Genomic DNA, 6,000 nt, shown 5'->3' on the forward strand with positions numbered 1-6,000 from the left:
TTGTTAAATGGGTATTTACACCTTTCCTTTTGGCTATTACAAGAGTTTTCCATTACTAGGAGCTCCTACATGATCTGATGCGAAAATAAACTTAGTCTTTTCTCTTGTTCATCTGTTTTTTTTTTTTTTTTTCTCAGTTAAATTGTCAGGCACCCGACTGTTAGACAAGAGCTGGAAGAGGAAAAATTTTCTTCCCAATCCTTTTGGTCATAAGGAAGGGATACTTGGGGCTCCTCACGCTCTGGCTGCTGCTGGGATCCCAGGGCCTCTCGCCATGCCAAAAAAGGTAAATATATTTCACTAGTCAGAATCCTGGATCTCTGCCAGGGTCCAGCCGAGCAAGGACAGTAAGAGCCTCTCCCTTGCCTTTTGGCACTTGATCTTAGCCAAAAGGCCGAGAAGTGATTCCCTTGCCTTTTTTGAAAACTGTTTTCCAAATTTTAGATTTACAGAAGAAAACTTTTTGCTAAACCCAGTTTTTCGGCTCTTGGGACTCTTGTTAGAGGTAGTCATCCTAGTCATCCTGTCTGTCTCTTGGGTTTTGTGTTGTGATGTCTGGAAGTGTTGTTTGTTTCCTGAGAGCTTGGCATTGGAAATTAAAGAGCATTCCCTTTTTTTTTTTTTTTTGTCTTTTCTTGCCATTTTCTAGGGCGCTTCCCGCGGCATATGGAGGTTCCCAGGCGAATCGGAGCTGTAGCCACCAGCCTACGTCACAGCCCCAGCAACTCAGGATCCAAGCCGCATCTTCCACCCACACCACAGCTCATGGCAACCTGGATCCTTAACCCACTGAGCAAGGCCAGAGATCGAACCTGCAACCTCAGGGTTCCTAGTCAGATTCGTTAACTACTGAGCCACGAAGGGAACTCCAAATTCTCTGTTTTTTTCCAGCTGGAGGTGGGCGGGGAAGGGTGCAGATTGTCAGGTCTGCTGAGAATTAGGTGTCAGGTTCTGAGAATTGGTAGGCAGCTGGGCAGGAATGTGGGTAGCCTGGGTACCCCATCTGTAGCTGGTGGTCTTCTGACCATTCCCAGCACTCAGAGGGTTCATCTAAGTCTAAATCCTAAAGGGTCTCATCTTATAAGAACCCTTGTCTCTTTCCCTATTGCCTTTGCTCATCGTCTATGGAGTTTATACACACTTAAAAAGACTAAAGATATTTGGATCTGTTTAATAAACATGTTTTTGGCTAAATTGGAAAATTGTACTGCAAGGAAGCATGTCTCTGCAAATTGTGAGATGATGTATTCATATTTTTTCTTAACAACTACACAACGCAGAGTACGAACCACTATAGGATCATGGCTCTGTATATATATGATCATGATATACAGAATGCTGGTATATCACAGACAATTCACAATTGTCTGTTTCCTAGTTCTCTCTGGAAAACGATGGTTACTAATGTTGAAAATTATAATCAGTATATGTAAGTGGAAGTACTGAAAATAAGGCTGAAGGAAAAACTCTATGCAAAATGTGCAAGGAAAGTAGGACACGTTTTGATATGAAAAAAATATACAAGGTATTAAGGATGTGTTTTTGTTAAGGAAAAAGGAGTAATTTTGTCCTAAAATAGTTGTTTCAAGATTGTTTAAAGTTCGTTTCCAGAATGAGAAAGAGAAAAATGTAGGACAAGAACTGGGTTGTTCTAGAAAGTTGTAAAGGGTCTCAGAGAGAGACAGACAGACAGGCAGACAGACAGAGAGAATATTTAATTTCAGATGGTCAAGCTGGATGAAATTAAGTGGATTCATTATAATGTTTTAAAATGAGTTTTAATATCAATAGCATACTGATGCAAAATTAGAGTGTGATTTTCCTCTCTTAAAATGACAAAGTTTGTTGGATTGTTAGTCTATCTTTAATAAGAGATTTTCTTAAAAAAAATTTTTTTTTTAGGGCTGCATCCTGCAGCATATGGAAGTTCCCAGGCTAGGGGTTGAAACAGAGCTACAGTTGCCCGCCTACACCACAGCCACAGCAACTGGGGATCTGAGCCGCATTTGCAACCTACACCACAGCTCAGCTAATGGCAATGCCGGATCCTTAACCCACTGAGCGAGGCCAGAGATCAAACCCACATCCTCCTGGATTTATTAACCGCTGAGCCACGAAGGGAACTCCAATAAGAGATTGTAAAAGTTTTTCTCTACCTTTTGAATAATACACCTAGGAAACAAGGTCTCTGTAGCGTATCACAAAAATTTCCTGTGTTGCCTTTTCATGTCTTCAGTTATTTAAGAGAAATGATTCTTCTCACTTTTTATAAGAACTGAGACTTTTTTTTTTTAACAACCATTTTACCGCTTATATTAACTTTCAAAATCTTTTGTTGTTATTGTGGTTAAAGTGACAACTAAGTATTGTTGCACAATGATCTGTGCTCCTAATTAATCAAGTGTTTAAACCCTTTGACATTTTTGACAACTTGCCTAAATTAAATTCTAAATGAAGTCTTCTTGACCTTGAACTGACTTTGAAATTTTCCAGAGGGCTCTTAGAACATCTCAAAGGATTTGTTCTCTCACTTTGTAAAAAGAGAGATGTTAAACTAATTAGGGTTATTTGATGTGTTAAATAGCATGAAAAGCATCGTCAAATAAGAAGTGATGCTTATCCTTGCCTAGGCTATATTTGTATGGGTATGCATTATTTATGTAAGTACTTCTGAAATTGTATGAAATTCCTAGAAATTTGTCAGTATCCTCACTGTCCATGATCTATCATAATGTATCCTCATATAATGTTAACAGTCATACTTTCCATTATTACTTAAAATATCGTATGTCACAGAAGCAATCAAATTTCCTTTGCGAGATTGTGTTATTTTTATAGAGAACTTTCATCAAATCTTTAGCCACGGTCATTTTAAGCCTTTTATCATTCAGGAATTATTACTGCTATGCTCTGATACTTTCCTGAAAGTATTCAGCCACAAGCCAGACTGCTTCATCTTCAACAAAAGGGACTGTCTCAGCCATAGAAAGGACTGATTTCCGAGAGACAGTAGTGAGTGATGACTTGGAGTGAGATCTTAATTCTCTGTTCAGGTATTGAACCTGGGCAGCCTGGATGAAAACCAGGAATACCGGTCACTAGACTAGCGAGAGACTAAACGTAGAATTGCCCCGATTCTTGCCTTTTTGAAAGCAAGAATGTTTCAAGGAGGCAAAGATGGCACAAAATGTATTGTTAGAAACACAGTACAACATGTGGGAAAGCACGCAGAAAAGTAGTCTATTGATCTAAGGCAGAAACAAAGCAATAATACACACCCCAAAGAGGAGTGTGGGTGCAAGTGTCCTCCCGAATGAGGTGTGTGCCAGAGATGTTTAAATCACTTACATGGGGCAGTTCTGGATCTTTGTTTTCCTTTGGCCAATTACCTTGTTTTTTTGTTTTTGTTTTTGTTTTTGCTTTTTTGGGGCTGCATGTGCAGCTTATGGAGGTTCCCAGGCTAGGGGTTGAATCGGAGCTGTAGCTGCCAGCCTACACCAGAGCCACAGCAACGCGGGATCTGAGCCGCATCTGCAACCTACACCACAGCTCATGGCAACACCGGATCCTTAATCCACTGAGCGAGGCCAGGGATTGAACCCGTGTCCTCATGGATGCTAGTCAAATTTGTTTCCACTGAGCCACAATGGGAACTCCTATCTTGTTTTACTTCTCACACCTGAGCAGACTTAGGGCCCTCGCCTATATGTGTGCCCATCTCTTGGTCAAGATGGATTTAGGACTTATTATAGCCTGGCGCCCCCTCCCTTTTGGAACAGAGGGGTCTTTCTGCACATGTGTAGTTAGAGTCTCCCTGACCCTGAGGAAAGGGACTATGCGGCCTCTTGATCTTTTGTCCAAGCAGGACTTAGCCCCTCTCTGCCCCTACCATTATCATTGTTTAAAGCGTCCACAGACTGGAGTTCCCCTCGTGGCTCAGTGGTTAACAAGCCCGACTAGCATCCATGAGGATGGGGGGTTCGATCCCTGGTCTCCCTCAGTGGGTTAAGGATCTGGCATTGCCATGAGTGTGGTGTAGGTCTCACACGAGGCTCAGATCCCAAGTTGCTGTGGCGTACACTGGTGGCTACAGTTCTGATTGAACCCCTAGGCCCTAAAAGACAAAAAATAAAAATATAAAGTGTCCACAGAAGACAAATTCCAGTTATTTACTTTGTGCATGTTGTTATCTCTATCTTGAAACATAGAAAGGGGGCTGGTTGTAAACGTCTATCCTGGAGCCCATCTATCTCCTGCCTTGGGACTATGACATACACTCTGGGGTACACGTTTTTGATGGTATTAATAACTTCGAGACAATATCACTGGACTGAGTAAAAAATTCTTGTTGAAACTGCTAACCCAAGATCAAGAAGAATAAGAATTAGGAGTTCCTGTCGTGGCACAGCGGAAACGAATCCTACTAGAAACCAGGAGGTTGAGGTTCAATCCCTGGGCTCGATCAGTGGGTTAAGGATCCAGTGTTGCCGTGAGCTGCAGGGTATGTTGCAGACACAGCTTGGATCTGGTATTGCTGTGGCTGTGGTGTAGGCTGGCAGCTACAGCTCTGATTTGACCCCTAGCCTGGGAACCTCCACATGCTGTGGGTGCGGCCCTCCAAAAGACAAAAGCCAACAACAACAAAAAAAAAAAAAAAAAAAAAAAAAAAAGGAGAATTAATTATGTGGGACTGAATGAACTAATGATGAATGATTATAATTTTATGGCTTTTTTGGGAGGAATATTGTCTTTCTTTTCTTTCTTTCTTTCTTTTTTTTTTTTTTTTGTCTTTTTAGGGCCACACCCACGGCATATGGAGGTTCCCAGGCTAGGGGTCGAACCAGAGCTATAGCAGCCGGCCTATACCACAGCCACAGCAATGCCAGATCTGAGCTGCATCTGTAACCTACACCGCTCCTTGCTGCAAGGCCAGATCCTCCACTCACTCAGTGAGGCCAGGGATGGAACCTGCATCCTCTTGGATACTAGTCAGGCTCTTAATCTACTGATCCACAATGAGAACTCCAACGTTGCTGTTCTTTAATGTTGTATCTTCTGGGTCTAGGGAACTCTTTTCTCTTAAGGTAACTATAACTTAGAACACTTTAGTGTATTATATATTTGTAAACAAAAAAGAAATGTTTATCTTTTGGAAGATAAGAAATGTATTGCGTCTGCTTTCATGTGAATGATCTCACAGGCATGGCCAGGTCAGTGAAGATACTAGGTCCCTCATGACAGGTGCTAGGTCCCACCCAGCATACTCCAGCTTGGGTTTTGAGTAATGTCAGTGGGCATGAGGAGAAAGCTACTTTGGCCAGGCAAGGCATGGAATCTCCCAGTCAAGGACATCGCTGACTTCAGGTCTCATGTTGTAGTAGGGTCTCAGAATAAATGTATTGCATACAGAATGCATTTTTTTTTTTTTTTGTCTTTTTGCTATTTCTTGGGCCGCTCCCGCGGCATATGGAGGTTCCCAGGCTAGGGGTTGAATCGGAGCTGTAGCCACCGGCCTACGCCAGAGCCACAGCAACGCAGGATCTGAGCCGAGTCTGCAACCTACACCACAGCTCACGGCAACGCCAGATCGTTAACCCACTGAGCAAGGGCAGGGACCGAACCCGAAACCTCATGATTCCTAGTCGGATTCATTAACCACTGTGCCACAAGGGGAACTCCCGGAATGCATTTTTGAAAACTAGCAGGGAGGGCCCTGTGGGGGCTCCTGGGCACAAAAGCCTTTCTGTGTCCTTTCATTTCTTTCTCTCTCTTATTTTATTTTATTTTTTATTTTTGGTCTTTTTTAGGGCCACATCCTTGGCATATGGAGGTTCCCAGGCTAAGGGTCCAATCGGAGCTGTAGCCGCCGGCCTATGCCACAGTCACAGCAATGCTGGATGCTTAACCACTGAGCAAGGCCAGGGATCGAACTTGTGTCCTCATGGATGCTCCATATTTTTTGACTATAGGAAATAGCACCCCGTTCAGCCTCCCAGACCT

Source organism: Sus scrofa, chromosome 6 (assembly GCF_054392235.1).
Source record: "Sus scrofa isolate SSC_HxYL_T2T_F1_AM1 chromosome 6, Sscrofa_HxYL_maternal_Yorkshire_Landrace_v2.0, whole genome shotgun sequence".
Lineage (NCBI taxonomy): Eukaryota > Metazoa > Chordata > Mammalia > Artiodactyla > Suidae > Sus > Sus scrofa.